A 14722-nucleotide genomic window follows, 5' to 3' on the forward strand; every position below is an offset into this window, starting at 1 on the left:
ACAACTTGGCTGTCTAATTGATTCCATGCTACAAAAATAGGAAATGTTGGAATATACTATTCCTCATCTCATTTTATAAGAGGGTGTTTGACTAGGCATAAAATTTAAAAAATAAAGGAAGATTGTTAAAACTTGTGATCTAAAATAAACTAGAGAAATTTGTGTGACTAGAAATAATTTCATCAAGGGTATTTAAAGTTGAATTGTTATTAAAAATAGAAAATATCATTCTTTTTGGGATTAACTAACAAACGAATTATTTCGTATAAATTGAGTGATAAACATTAAGCTCATTTCATGAGAAACTCTCCTCTTACAGAACACATTACAGGGAGGTGTTTGAGTGAACTCTACTCTTACAGAGCACAATCGCCTAATGGACACTTGTTCACTCACACTTATTAAATACATTCACAAAAACACTACGAACATAGCCACGATAAAAACTTAGTTAACGACATGCACCAAGATAGCATAAATGCTATGCACCTAATAATGGAATATTCTAAAAGACACATTATTTTGTTGGTTGATGACTAAACCTTCATTTCAACATTACTTTTCAGATACTCAACAACGTTTTTGACGTAGGAATCATGAAGCTTCCGATCTCCAAAAATAGCAGCAACCTTTCTTGCTCTAGCTCTAAGCTCTTCTCCTTCCTTTAAAACCATCGCTTCTCTTAATGACATTGCTATGTCATTTCCGCTAAACGATCCATCTTCTTCGTTCCTCTTCACTTCAATCGCCACACCTTTTTCTACTAACAATCTTGCATTTAATCCCTGGTCGAAAACAAAAGGCAACACCACAAGAACATGACCATGCTGTAAAGTTTCAATGGCTGAACCCCATCCTGCATGAAAGAGGGATCCTCCAATAGACGGATGTGCAAGAATTTCCTTCTGTGGTGCCCAACCAATTTGCACCAACCCTCTCTCCTCCGTTGCGGCAACAAAACCTGATGACTAGGCATCATTATCATTTAAAGTCCAATTGTATTGATTGTGGCTAAAAGATTACAATAGCTATGCTTACTTCAAATCAACAGCATAAACTTATGATTAGCTACAACAAAGTTTGCAGCTATAAATTTGTTGCTATATTCATCTTGTTATGAAAAACTAGTTGTAGCTATTAAGCTAACTATTATCCAGATTTTTATAGCTCTAAGCAAAAGTATTCAATTTAGCTACAACATTTCACTTCAACTAATTTATTTTTGGTGGTCTATTGTTAAGTACTAGCCAGAATCCTAGTTGTATATGGATAGTTGTATGTTGTATATATATACAAACCCGACGGCAAAGCATCAATGTCGTTTAAAGCCCAACGGGGCTTCTGTAGTATCAACATAAACGGTAGTCCTGATAGTTGTATCCCCTTTGCTATTTCATGTACTTGATTCCTGCTAAACTTGCATTCGCTTCCGAATCCCACAAATACCACCGACCTTGGCTTTTGTTCGTCGAGCCACTTGGAGATCTTCTTCCAATTTGGTTGACAAGCAAGAGTTCTTTCATTCACCGGTAATTCTTCTGGTAGTAGCAATCCGACAGGAATCAATGGCTTTTTGTAGTTTCTAGGTTGTACCTATTAGCAAAATAGCACAATATTGATACTGAACTTGAATTAAAACACAAAATAAGAAACTTATCAAATAAAGAGAAGAAAAGAGCTTTTTCTAGTAAATGAGGGACACTTTGTCTTTCACATAGGACAAGGAAGTGAGAGAGGGAAATGGACGCACAAGAAATAATTCTTTCTTCTTTGCATTATTAAAACAAAAGAATAAAGATTAAGAGGAATAATTCCAACAGTACCAAGTATTCACTTTCAAATTCAGCACATGTACGTAGAGCCATAGCTCTACTAGCATTTCCCCACTATAGCTTCGCGTTCCATAGATGATTTTCCCGAAGCATTCTCTGCAGCAATTGCAGCAAATAGTTCCGCGACTTCGTACTTTTTGTAAGCAACGGTTGATTGGAAATCCCCACATTGTGGTGGTGATAGGTGAAGTTCATGCAATGGCTTAGATTCTTTTTCTGAACCTCATGACCGGAATCAAGCTGCCCGAAAAATTGTAGGGTAGCAGCAGTAAACACACTAAATTGAAGTATGGGGATATCAAGATCTCGAGCGATCTCAGCTACCCAATAGGGGCTAAAATCGACGATGACCCAATCAGGTTTTTCACGGGTAATGAAGTGTTTGATGGGCTGCTTAAGAAGATCATAAGCTACCATTAAGTACTGAACTTTATCGGAAGGAATATCCAAAGTTGCCTCAGCATCTTCGGGCAAAAGGTTACTATCAAGTGCTGGCAATGGAAATTCCACTAGATTTACTGATGGTGCTAAGTTAGGGGGAACTTTTGGAAGTCTCTTAATGTTTCTAGGAGTGGAAATGAAAGAAACATGAACTCCTTCTTTGGCTAAGCCTATGGAGAGTTGGAAAAAAGGCAGAACGTGACCAAATGAACCATGGCACCATTACAACGTGAATACTATCTTTGCTCATGTTCTTAATTACTTTTCTCTTATTGCTCTATGTTTGCCTGATGTGGGTATAAAGGGATAAGTGTCCCTCTATATAGAGGGATGGACGAATACATTCATAACACTTTAAACTTTTCAGTAAATTTCATTTTGATACTTGAATTATGACATTTTTCAATATTGATCATCTGAACTGATAATAAAGTGTTCCTATTAGACACATCTAGCTCATATTTTGATAGTTAGCTCATATTTTGATAGTTTTTGCACGTGTTCTCAAGTGCTTATTACGTAAATAAGTTAATCAAATAAAATATGACTCTTTTTAGCTATACACAGCAACATCAATTGAAGCAAGTCTGAGGTTTTACAACATATTGAGGCTACTGCATATATTATATTAAAGGAAATGACCAATTTAAGAGATTAACTTATCTATGAAATTGGCGCTTCAGTATATATGCAGAAGCTATTCCCAAATTTTATAAACATGACTTTCCCATCCTCATTCCCACCGAGCCAGCTTACTGAAAAACACACGGTGGGGAACAGATTTCCATTGAAATGCCGGGAGCCTTCCTGATTTTTCAGTGTGAAAACACTACTATTTAAATTTTTCCCACCGACATTCAATTGGAATGATGCATAGAGACAATCTTTTTGGAACGATTTATTGGCTTTCTTTGTATACCCCTAGTGGTAAGTAGTACAGGAGAGCCCACAACCAAGCACCAATATTTGTGTAATTCAAACATTAAATAAACGTGCTGCTGTTGATGGACCCTTCATATATTGCTTTTTCTTCCAAAAAAATATTGGAAAGAGGTTGGTGGGCATGTAGTTGAATTTTGTAATCAAACTTTATACTTGCACCATCAATCCATAAGACTAGGAAAGAGTTAACATGAACTCCTTCTTTAGCTAAGGCAATAGAAAGCTGGAAGAATATGTGCAGGTGACCAAATACTAACCATGGAACCATTACAGCGTGAATACTATCTTTACTCATCTTCTTAATTTTCTCTTAATTTCTCTATCTTTGCCTGATGTGCGTAAAAAGGGATAAATGTCCCTGAATATAACGGAATACATATTCTCAACAACATGCGTAAATCGTTGCATTATTTTCTTGTTTATTTCTGTAGTACATGTTGAGATTCTCAAAATGTAATGCCAAAAAAACGTAGGACCATTCTCTTAAGTTTTTGTTTATTACAGTAGTACCATTGTTATTTGTGATTGTCAAAGTGTACTGCCAAAAAACGTAGGACCATTTTGCAGTGATTTTAGTTTAGAGTGTTTACTACTTTGGACCGCTGGTCCTTTCTTAAATCGAACCAATTATTTCTTATGAGTTTAATTTCGAATTATCAATAGTGCAAATTGAAAAGGTAACTACAAATAATTGACCATGATTTGTGGAATTAGTCACCTGGTATGTAAATTGCAGCAATGTGTCGTGACCTCATTAGCCGTGATGGCACCGATCACTATCCCAAATAAGGCGAATCAAGGCATTCGATAAACAACGCAAAGAAGGGATGCAACACAAAATATTAATGTGTAACACCAATAAATATCAAGGTAGAGATATATAATAATTTAGTAGAATACGGACACGTAACCCAAATACATCTCAATGCGTGACTGGCTATGCTTGTCATGAGAACTGGAAATGAAAATACACCGTGTCAGAAAGATATATAGTCTTACTGAATAAAAATGCAATAAAATAGGAGAAAATACACCTTGTGGCCACTGTAGGAACACGACCTCGAGCTGGAAACTCACTCACGGACTCTGCTAGTATTACATTAACTTGAACCTGCACAAAAAGTGCAATAAATGTAGTATGAGTACAACAACACATTAAATCAAGTGCTTGAATTACATGGGGATTTTACTGTCATGATCCAATCGGAGGGCCACGACGGGCACCCGGAGCTAACCTACCGAGCACCTCTTAACATGCTTCTCATCGTCATTCTAGGTGGACCATGAAAGATAACTTATGAGTATTATAATCTATAAGGGCATGAATCCACAGAAATAATAGCTCATCTATATGATCATCATCAACTATGCCCATATATATATATATATACACACATACATACACACAAGCCGATAAGACCTGCAAAAAATGATGTACAAAAATATGAACCGGTAAGGTTATGGAACATCCAACTATATACATCTGTCTACGAGCCTCTACATGGAGTGCATGGAATAAAAAAGACGGGACAGGAACCCGCCATGCCCATATGTGCACCAAAAGAATAGTACCATAGGCTGTAGCTCCGAAATAAATGGAGCCCCCCTGTACAATCGCTGATGAAGCTCCTAAGGATCTGATTTGTCTCCCTGCCTACCTGCGGGCATGAACGCAGCGTCCACAAGCAAAAGGACGTCAGTACGAATAATGTACTGAGTATGTAAATCATGAATAATAACATAATAAAGATGTGGAAAGTAACATGAGATAAGAGAGATAACCAGTACATCTGGATGCCTTTTAAGGCGGATGTCATGCATACTTAGCTTTAAAAAAAACATCTTATACATACATATATATATATATATAGTATATTGTCTGGACATATAGGCACAGTGTTATCATCATATTATCATCATCCCGCATCCTGGATGATATTATAAGCTGCCCACTGCAGTGGTGTGCACATCTACATGCCTGCCCGGCTGACTATAGAGTAGCGCGGTGTGAGAAAATACATACATATGTAAAGCATGCATGAGAGCCCAAATAAAAGCTATAAATCTATTGGAGTGATGTAAGGTCTGTAAACCTCCGATTATCATTATGGAGCTATCATCATGAACATATCTAACCTTGAAGGAACAAAATCATAAGTTGAGATCAACATCAATGATTAACATCAGTAATCATGAAACAAGCTCAATAATATCACGAGAACATCAAGAACTATAAGCTTTGGTATCTTTAGATGGCGCTAGTATATCATGTATATCCACGATAACTTGATTCTAAAATAAATCGGGCAGCATTTCCCCTTACTCTCCAATCACCTCGACATGGACAATAGTCCCACAATAACAACAACAAGCTGACAAAAGTCCTTAAATACTCCTTTTACTGTCCATATAAAGAATACACTCCAAACAGCCCAAAGTATACCAATATACAATAACAATATACACTTTATTTCTTCCCAACCAAGGAGTATAATCTCATCAACAACATTAGATACTGCTCATATTCATGGAAATTAACTTAACAATACAACCACAAGATGCTCAAAACAGTCCTTGAACTCAACATAGTTCCTAACTCATGTTTGGACTTCTTTTCACCTTTTATTTCTTCAATAAAGTTGCATAATTATCAAACAACATCAATAATATCATACCCAAGAAATTACATTCAAACTAGACTCAAATCTCTCAAAAACTTCTTTTCGAATTCATAACCAACAACTACAACACAACACTTTATGACTTTTCCTCATAACTCTTTCCACTTTTAAGACTTGCTAAACCTTCAAATCAACTTAACATAAGAGGTAAGGTGAAGAACATACCTTGAATTTGAAGAATTTCAACTCACACAACTTGCTCCAATACTTAATCCCCACAACCCTAAGTGAAAGCAAGAACATCTAACTTCTATAAATTAACTTAGGTTTCAAGGTTGATCTTCTCTTGATTTTGATTTGGGATGATTTGGAGTATTTATGGATGTTAAGGGAATCTTAGAGAGACATTAGGGATTTATTTTGGGGTAAAAATGAGGCCCAAGTCTTGGAAACATCTATTTATAGCCTTAGAGAAAAATAAAATCCACCGACTCAAATTTCTAGAAATTTCGGGCAAAGTATGGGTTACTGTTCATCCCGTACATTGGAGGTAAAAAAAAATTCAAATTTTTCAACTTTCTGAAAATTTCAAGTAAAGTACGTCCAAAATGTACGGAACGTACATTTTTGTACGGACCGTACTTCATCCCGTACTTTACAGAAATGTGATCTGTCAGTTGCATTGGAAAGAAGACTCGCAGAACTTCAATTTACATAGGTTGTGGATTCCGTAACTCCTACTATTCTAGGAGATATGTCTCTCTCAATTTGGACCAAAATTTCCTGTCGAAATTCTGCTAAGTCTTCCCAAATTTTCAACAAACTTAATTTCTTCGATTCACTTGATCCCATAACCTTTAGCCACTTGATTAACACTTGTTAAAAGGATTCCTTAACCTTATAAGGGTTCCATGACTTCTCCGGACTTAAGTTAGTTTACTTAGGACGCTAAATGACACGATAATTTTCGAGGTGTAACATTCTTCGCCCCTTAGAAACATTCATCCTCGAATGTTAGGCTCTCAGAACATCTATGAAAATTTTGACAAAGCTTCCTTTGTAACTGTACCACTACCAACCTGCCACACAGCAACCCAACAACACAATGCCACCCAAGGCTATAACAATCAGTAATAACAATGGCCCCACACGACCAATGATAGTAACTTGCAACATGTACATACCTGAAGGTTATGATGTCTTGGTCTAGATCTCCTTTGGTAATGGAAACAAATGCGGATATCTAGATCTCATATCTCTCTTAGCTTCTCAAGTCATCTCTTCTATTTTCACATTCTTTCATAGTACTATTACCGAGGTCACATCTCTGGTTCTCAATCCACAATCCTAAAACTTTGGCAATCTGAGAGGATAGTAGGAACTTTCTCATACCATAACTGTTCTATAATCCAGATATCATCAATTGGTACAACTGTGGGGGATTTATCAATACACTTGCGGAACATAAACGTGTAAAAGACTGGATATACAGATTACAATTCTAAGGATAAATCTAGGAAGCTCTTCAGCCCATCCTGCGTATATTCTTATGAAGTCTAAAGTATCCAAGGGTAAACTTGTCTTGCTTAATAATTCTTATAAATCTCTTTAGAATGAAATTCCAAATCTCAAACCATATGATACTCTCCCATTCTTATAGAGCTTCATACGGCCATCTGGATATGCAAATTCCAAGCCACACTAACTGGTCTTCCCAACTTTATTAAAGGTCTAGCACACATGTTCATAATATATATCCTGGGACGTTTGAAAAGTGTGTCCTATCTACTTATTTATCTCAAGGTGGGGTGAGGGGAGGGGGGGGGGGGTCATTACTGAGGTAACCTATATTCTTCAGGTTTCTATGAATGTACTGATCTTCAGGTGCCAGTAGAGAACTGGGCATCTTAACTGGACAATTCCATAGATAGCTTATATGATCCTTTACAATTATAGCATTCATGCTGATCATTCCTTCATTACTGACCTTTCCATTATACCCTTAGCTTAAAACTTTGAGTAATTCCTTTCTTAGAGTACTATTTCCCAATCTTTATTTAGTCATGCATATGACTGGCTGGCTATGTCTATCGTCAAATCGTCTTACACCTTATCGGCCTGCTAGTGTAATGTCCTTTTGAGTTGATTTCCATTTCCTGTGTTATTATTTTTCCATCCTCTAACAAGGCATACTTTTGATCTCATACTTGTCATTTCGTCTTCCCCCCTTAAGGTGTCAACCCACTACTCTGCATTTGACATCCCATTGAGCTTTTTTTTTTCCTGCAGGTACATACTCCCAGTAATTTTCGCGACTAATCTTAACCATAATTGTTCATCTTCTGTGTTTGTCTGGTCGGCTGCACGCACATATAAAGGGTCATATACTTTTATAGATGTATTGGCCCTGGATGGGTCTAATCTTTCATTGAAGAGATCTGCATAATTTTCCTTATCGTTCTTCCAAAAACCACCCTTCTCCTTTACTCGTTTTCCCATTTAATCGCTGTAATAGTATCTAGCACAAAATTTTATTCTCCAAAAATCTACCTGATTGTTAATATTCCTCCTCTTCTTCATTACATAACTGCTCATATCCGGTAACACATCAATGGCAAAATCAATCTCCTGTTCTGGTGAAAGTCCTGGAAGCTCATCCGGGAATACATCTGGAAACTCATTAACTACTGGGACAGATTGAAAAAGTCGGTGGCTTCTCTTCTGTGTCCTAGACCCGGACTAGATGATAAATATACCCCTTAGCAATCATCTTCCTTGCCTTGAGATAGGGAATGACCTACCTCTCGGAGATGCTGTATTACTTTTCCATTCTAGAACTGTTCTCCTGGAAACTGGAAACGAACCATTTATGTTCTACAATCAACATTGGCATAACATGAAGCCAACCAATCCATACCCATAGTAACATCAAAATCTACCATATTTAGTTCAATCAATTCAGCCATAGTACAAAGATCACAGACTATAACCACACAATCCCTATATACCCTTCTAGCTATCAGTGGGTCACCAACGGGTGTAGACACTTCGAAAGGTTTAATCGACTCGGGTTTCACCCCGAACCGATCGGTAATATAAGGAGTAGCATATGACAATATAGAACCTGGATTAATCAATACATATACATTGTGAGAAGATACTGATAATATACCTGTGACAACATCGGGGGAAGACTCCAGATCCTATCACCCAGCCAGAGGACCGCTCAAACTGGATGCTCCCCTTCTACCTCTACCGCGGCCTTCTGGTGTCTGTGAGCTTTGCCCCAAAGAGCATACCGATGATGAAGAACCAACTGCTGATCCCGTAGGCTGAACCATACCTCTACCACCTTGAAATGGACACTCACGCATGATATGGCCTGGCTAGCCGCAGGCATAACAAACAGCTGAACCTAATTGGCACTGTCCCCAATGTAGCTTACCACACTGAATACATCGTGGTAAAGGTGGTCTCATCTGACTGGAACCACTCCTGATCTGAAAACTGGAAGCTTTAGGACTGTGAGCTGGCCCAAAACGAGCGGGTTTATCAAACCTGGGTCTAGGAAACTGTGGAGGCGCACTAGCAGTTGGGTAACCTGAGTGCCTAGAATACTGCTGCCTCTGACTCCCTTTGAACACGTTGTCAAACCCTGAAGACCTGGCCCTCTTCCTCTGACCCCTATTACCATGGCCCACACCATGCCGCTGAGCCTAAGTGGCTACTAACTGGGTCAACAACTGAATGGCCTCTCTCACCTCTTGGCATAAGGCATCCGATGGAGGAACTGGGGGTGCTGGAGCTGGAGCTGAGGCCCCTCCATGATCCTCTGGAGAGGGCGGAGTGTGAGAGGTCCGAGATGGAACCCCATTCTAGGACTCGCCCTCCTCTATATCTATAGACGACACCTGCTCAGTCCTCCTACCTGCCACTGACTTTCCCTTCTGGGCCGCCGTCGCTTTTCTCTTCACAGGCATCGTTGAAATCATAACATACGGTCAGGAAAGAAAAGTCCTTATAACATGGCTCTATCGCACGGTCTAAGATGAGAAAGAAAGGTCAATAAATGCCCCGCAGCCTCCTGTTTATAAGTGTGGCGCGCTTCACACCCATAAATAAGACTCTATCAGACACGGCTCGTAGACACACCCTAGGACGAACTGCTCTGATACCACCTTTGTCACGACCCAACCGGAGGGCCACGACGGGAACCCGGAGCTAACCTACTGAGCACCTCTTAACATGCTTCTCATCATCATTCTAGGTGGACCATGAAAGATAACTTATGAATATTATAATCTATAAGGGCATGAATCCACAGAAATAAAAGCTCATCTATATGATCGTCATCAACTATGCCTATATATATATATATATATATATATATATATATATATATATACACACACACACAAAAGCCGAAAAAGCCTGCAAAAATATGAACCGGTATGGTTATGGAACATCCAACTATATACATCTGTCTACGAGCCTCTACATAGAGTGCATGGAATAAAAAAGACGGGACAGGACCCCGTCATGCCCATATGTGCACCAAAATAATAGTACCATAGACTGTAGAGTAATCTCTAGCAACCCTACGATATTAAGATCACAAATTGAAAAGTCCTTTGGTGCACGTTAAGCGACGATTGCTAACGTGAGCCAAATGGCCAGAAAACGTGCGCACAAAACACCACCACTACCACTGCTCCGGTCAAATCTACACCCAGTGATAAACAAGTAGAACCATCGAAGCTCACGGAGAGGTGTTACGCTTGAGAATGGAATGCCACAAGTGCTGGAACCAGTGCAGCTTACGCAATGGTTGTCGGGTACGAGCTTAGCTTCGAAGATACAAAAAGCACCGACGAAAATGGTATCGTATAGACCTATCCCTCCCACACCAGCAATTACCCCTGATCCAATCCCAGATGGAGGTACATCTGCAGCTCAAACTGCTCGTAAGTTGATGTTCACTGCTGAAGGAGCTCCAATTGACACACCTGAGCCTAGAAGAAATAATCGTGCTCCAAAAATAGGCAAACAGCTGAATTACTTTCCTCTGATGCTTAAGGATGGTCAAAAGGTGGTTAAGCTTAATCTAGATGACTTAGAGCAGCAGAAAAGGAAATGGGACTTTGCACTGATAGGGTATGTTGTTGGTAAAAACTACCCATGCAAACAAATGCTTAAATTTGTCTATGCCATATGGAATTTTGTTAGGACTCCTAGGGTTTTTCTTCACAATGAGGGATATTACATATTTAAGTTCAATATTGAGGATGATGCTTTGGATGTGCTTGAGCATGGCCCCTATACATTTGATTATAGACCTATAGTGTTAAAGAGGTGGTCTGTAGAATTTAATATGGGTGCAGAGTCCATTAGGCATTTGCCTATATGGGTAACCTTTCCCAACTTACTTGTGCAATATTGGTTGACTGAAAACTTAGGCAGAATTGTTAGTTATTTGGGTAAGCCAATCTGTACTGATAGACCGACTGCTGAAGAGGAGAGACTATCCTATGCTAGGGTGAAGGCTCCTTTCGAAGATGAACCTAGACCAGATCACCTTCGACTCAATAGGGACTCGCATCTACGGATAAGGCCTCTCCTGGGCGGGCTCGCAGACACGGACAAACCCTCGCAGAAGCGACACATCAGAAAACTAGAAAAATCTAGTTTTCACCAAGTTCACCCAAAATACCGACATCCATCCGAGACCTCCCGGATAGAAACTGAATATGCAAACACAAGTAAAAATGTGCTACGAACTCAACCGTGCCCTCAGAATTCCCAACAGAGGTCGTCTTGACTCAAGCAACCCCCAAACGGCCAAAACCAAGGGTACAAAACGTCCTCAAAAGCCTCGGGAACTGAACCAAACACCCCCACCCTTTCCTAAATGACTCTCCGAACCTCATGGAATCGACAAAATTTCGAAAGAGGTATGTTTGCCCAAAAGTCAACTATTGGTCAAATATTTTCCACTTTAAGGTTCTAATTTCCTCAAATCCTACCAAACTCGCCCAATGACCTCGGGAATAGTGTTGCCCATCCCTGCTGGTCAAAACCACTCTAACGGGGCTAGGAGAAGGGTCAACAGGGTAAAATGGTGAAAATGCGCATAATGACCAAACGGGTCGTCACACAAAGTCCTTCATTTATTAATGATTTTGAATTAATTTCATATGCATTAATATGATTACACGCATTAGATTACTTCATCAATACCAATATAAAGGGTAGCATCTAGACGGGTCGAGCAAGAATATAATACCTCTCATGCAGGGGCGAATTTATGTTGAAAAAATGGGTCATGTGAACCCCTCGGTCACCAACTTAACTCGGTATATTATATATGTAATTCTTAAAATATGTCTAATATTAACTGAAGGAATACATAGTAAAACAAGACTGTGTGGAGCACTGGTTAAGTGTTGGGTTTAATCCCTTAAGGTATCCCCAATCCTAGTAAATGCACTTTTGCATCTTTTTTTTCTTTTAAATTTCTAAGCAGCTTTTAATGTTTTGCTCGCTAAGTTGATGTCACTATAAAATTTTATATCTTATGTTAAAAGTAATGGTGAACCAATCCTCTTGAAATACTAAATTCGCCTCTGCTCTAACGTGATTCTTGGCAGGCGAGGTTAGACTTTTGAAAAAAAGAGTTGGATCGATGCACTGACTTTGACAGTTTCTATGAGCACAATGGGCTCGTGTGGTTCAACACCAATTCTAGATTCAATACAACACTGTCTAGTAGGACATGCTCGTAAAGCAACTTGCTTTCCAAATCGTCCTTGCGGATCGATACACTGGCTTTGATAGTTTCCAGGAGCACAATTGGCTTGTGTGGTTCCACATGCACCAACCAGATTCACAACAACATTCACAATTAGGACATACTTGATAGCCAGCAGCTTGCTTTCTGCATCGTATGCATGTGCATCGATGCACTGACTTTTGACAGTTTCCAACAGCACAATAGTCTCGTTGGTGCCACACCAACCAGATTCACTACAACACATTTAGGACATGCTCTACCAGCAGCTTGCTTTCCGCATCGTTCCTGTGGGAATGAAGGGGATGGGGGTGGTGGTGGGACTGGCGTATTACATTGGCTTTGACAGTTTTCAAAATCACAATAATCTGGTGTGGTTCCACACCAACTAAAGTTATTACAACATTATCCAATAGGACAATATACACCGTTAGCTTGCACTCCGCATTATCCCTCTGGGATTGGGGGTGCTGGCGTATTATATTGTGCTTTAACAGTTCTTGGGAGCACAATAGCTTGAACTAGTTCCGCACCAGCCATATAATTTGTTGCAACAGAACCCTGGCGGACATGCGAGCATGCCAAAGCCTTTGCTGCACCGTCCTGGACATTGGCTTTGGCAGATTTCTTTGGCGCGATAACCGTTTGTGGTTCCACAAAACCGCGGCAGCTACAAAACTATTTAGGAGGACAATATTGCTTATATACACTTCGATATCCGCATTGTTCTCATTGTTCAAGGCTAAGGGTTCGTTCAAAGGAAGGGATGATAGCTCCATGGCTAATTGAGAATAAGGATGAGTGGATTGGTTATATGTGGTCTCATACTCGAGTACTTATAGCAAAATTTTCAGGCTGCCACAACAGCGCCCTTTCACTTTGCTGGTATAGACATTAACTTTGTTTTGTTGGTATAATACTCTCAATTGTGCGATTTTTTAATGTTTTTTGGTGTGAGACAGGAATCATTTATATATTGAATCATGGAAGAAAAACTTGACGTCAAAAGTGAACTCATGGACAATTTTGATTGAAGCCATTGATGATGTCTAACACAGAAATGGTTAAAGCTAAGTCTTAGAATTTCAAAAAAAAAAAAATGTGTGCATTATTACGAAGAAATAGATTCTGGATTTTTATGTGGCAGCTTTAATATTTAGGTTCTTAAAATCATTATACTTTTGAAATCATAGGCTCAAAATTAATTTTCTTTTTTGTTTTTGAAATTTTAACAATGTTTTATATATATATATATATATATATATATATATATAGATATACATTATGTGTTGAAAATGTTGGAATGAACTGCATTTTGGTTTAATCATATAAAATGTAACGCTTACAAAATAAAAATTGAAAATACTTGATTAGAACGAAAGAATGAACACTATACATGTTATCCAAAAGGAAAGGAAACATAGAAAAGACAATAGATTTGAACCTCCAACATCACTTATAGAAGTGCATCTGATAACCACATTTTTTTTAATAAATATAGCGTTGAAATATATGGTTAAAGAAGAGGAGCACATGTGCATTGAACCCATGCCCCTTCACCAGGTAGCTGGTGTTGCTCTAAATTTGTTGGTATGGATAATGTATATTATCTTCTCAAGGTAAGCCTAAAAAATATTGACGCTTTTAACTTCGCCAAGTTTGATAAGCAATATCTCTTGCCATTTTTCCTTCCAAGTAGAGACTGCAGTAGGAATCAGGTAGCTAGGCATGCTCATCTACATATTAGGTTGGTCAATCAATTATAAAAACAAATCAGAAATTTGGTAAAACATCTCCTAACAAAAAAATTTTAAAAATATTAATAAAAAGGTTCACATAACCATTTTTCACAAGTAAATTATGTTGATATTTAACTTATTTAATTTGGTTGGTGCATCAACAAAAAATCCTCTAAATAAAAAATAAATATATATACACACATTAGCATATCTGAAATTATGTCGATATTTTTATACATATGCTCTAATATTTCATCAAAGGTGGCGAGTGCGGTTTGACGGTCGCTAGCTAGGAATGGTAGTATGAGCATAATTTATGAAACGTGACGGTAAAGATCTTATAGAATGAACCTCATTCGC

General features: G+C 38.5%; 1 pseudogene; it reads right to left on the reverse strand.

Annotated features, from left to right (window-relative positions):
* Positions 1-270: 270 nt before the first annotated feature.
* On the reverse strand, positions 271-9662 carry LOC132610178 (putative UDP-rhamnose:rhamnosyltransferase 1; annotated as a pseudogene).
* Between the last annotated feature and the right edge of the window lie 5060 nt (positions 9663-14722).

Source organism: Lycium barbarum, chromosome 1 (genome assembly GCF_019175385.1).
Source record: "Lycium barbarum isolate Lr01 chromosome 1, ASM1917538v2, whole genome shotgun sequence".
Classification (NCBI taxonomy): Eukaryota; Viridiplantae; Streptophyta; class Magnoliopsida; order Solanales; family Solanaceae; genus Lycium; species Lycium barbarum.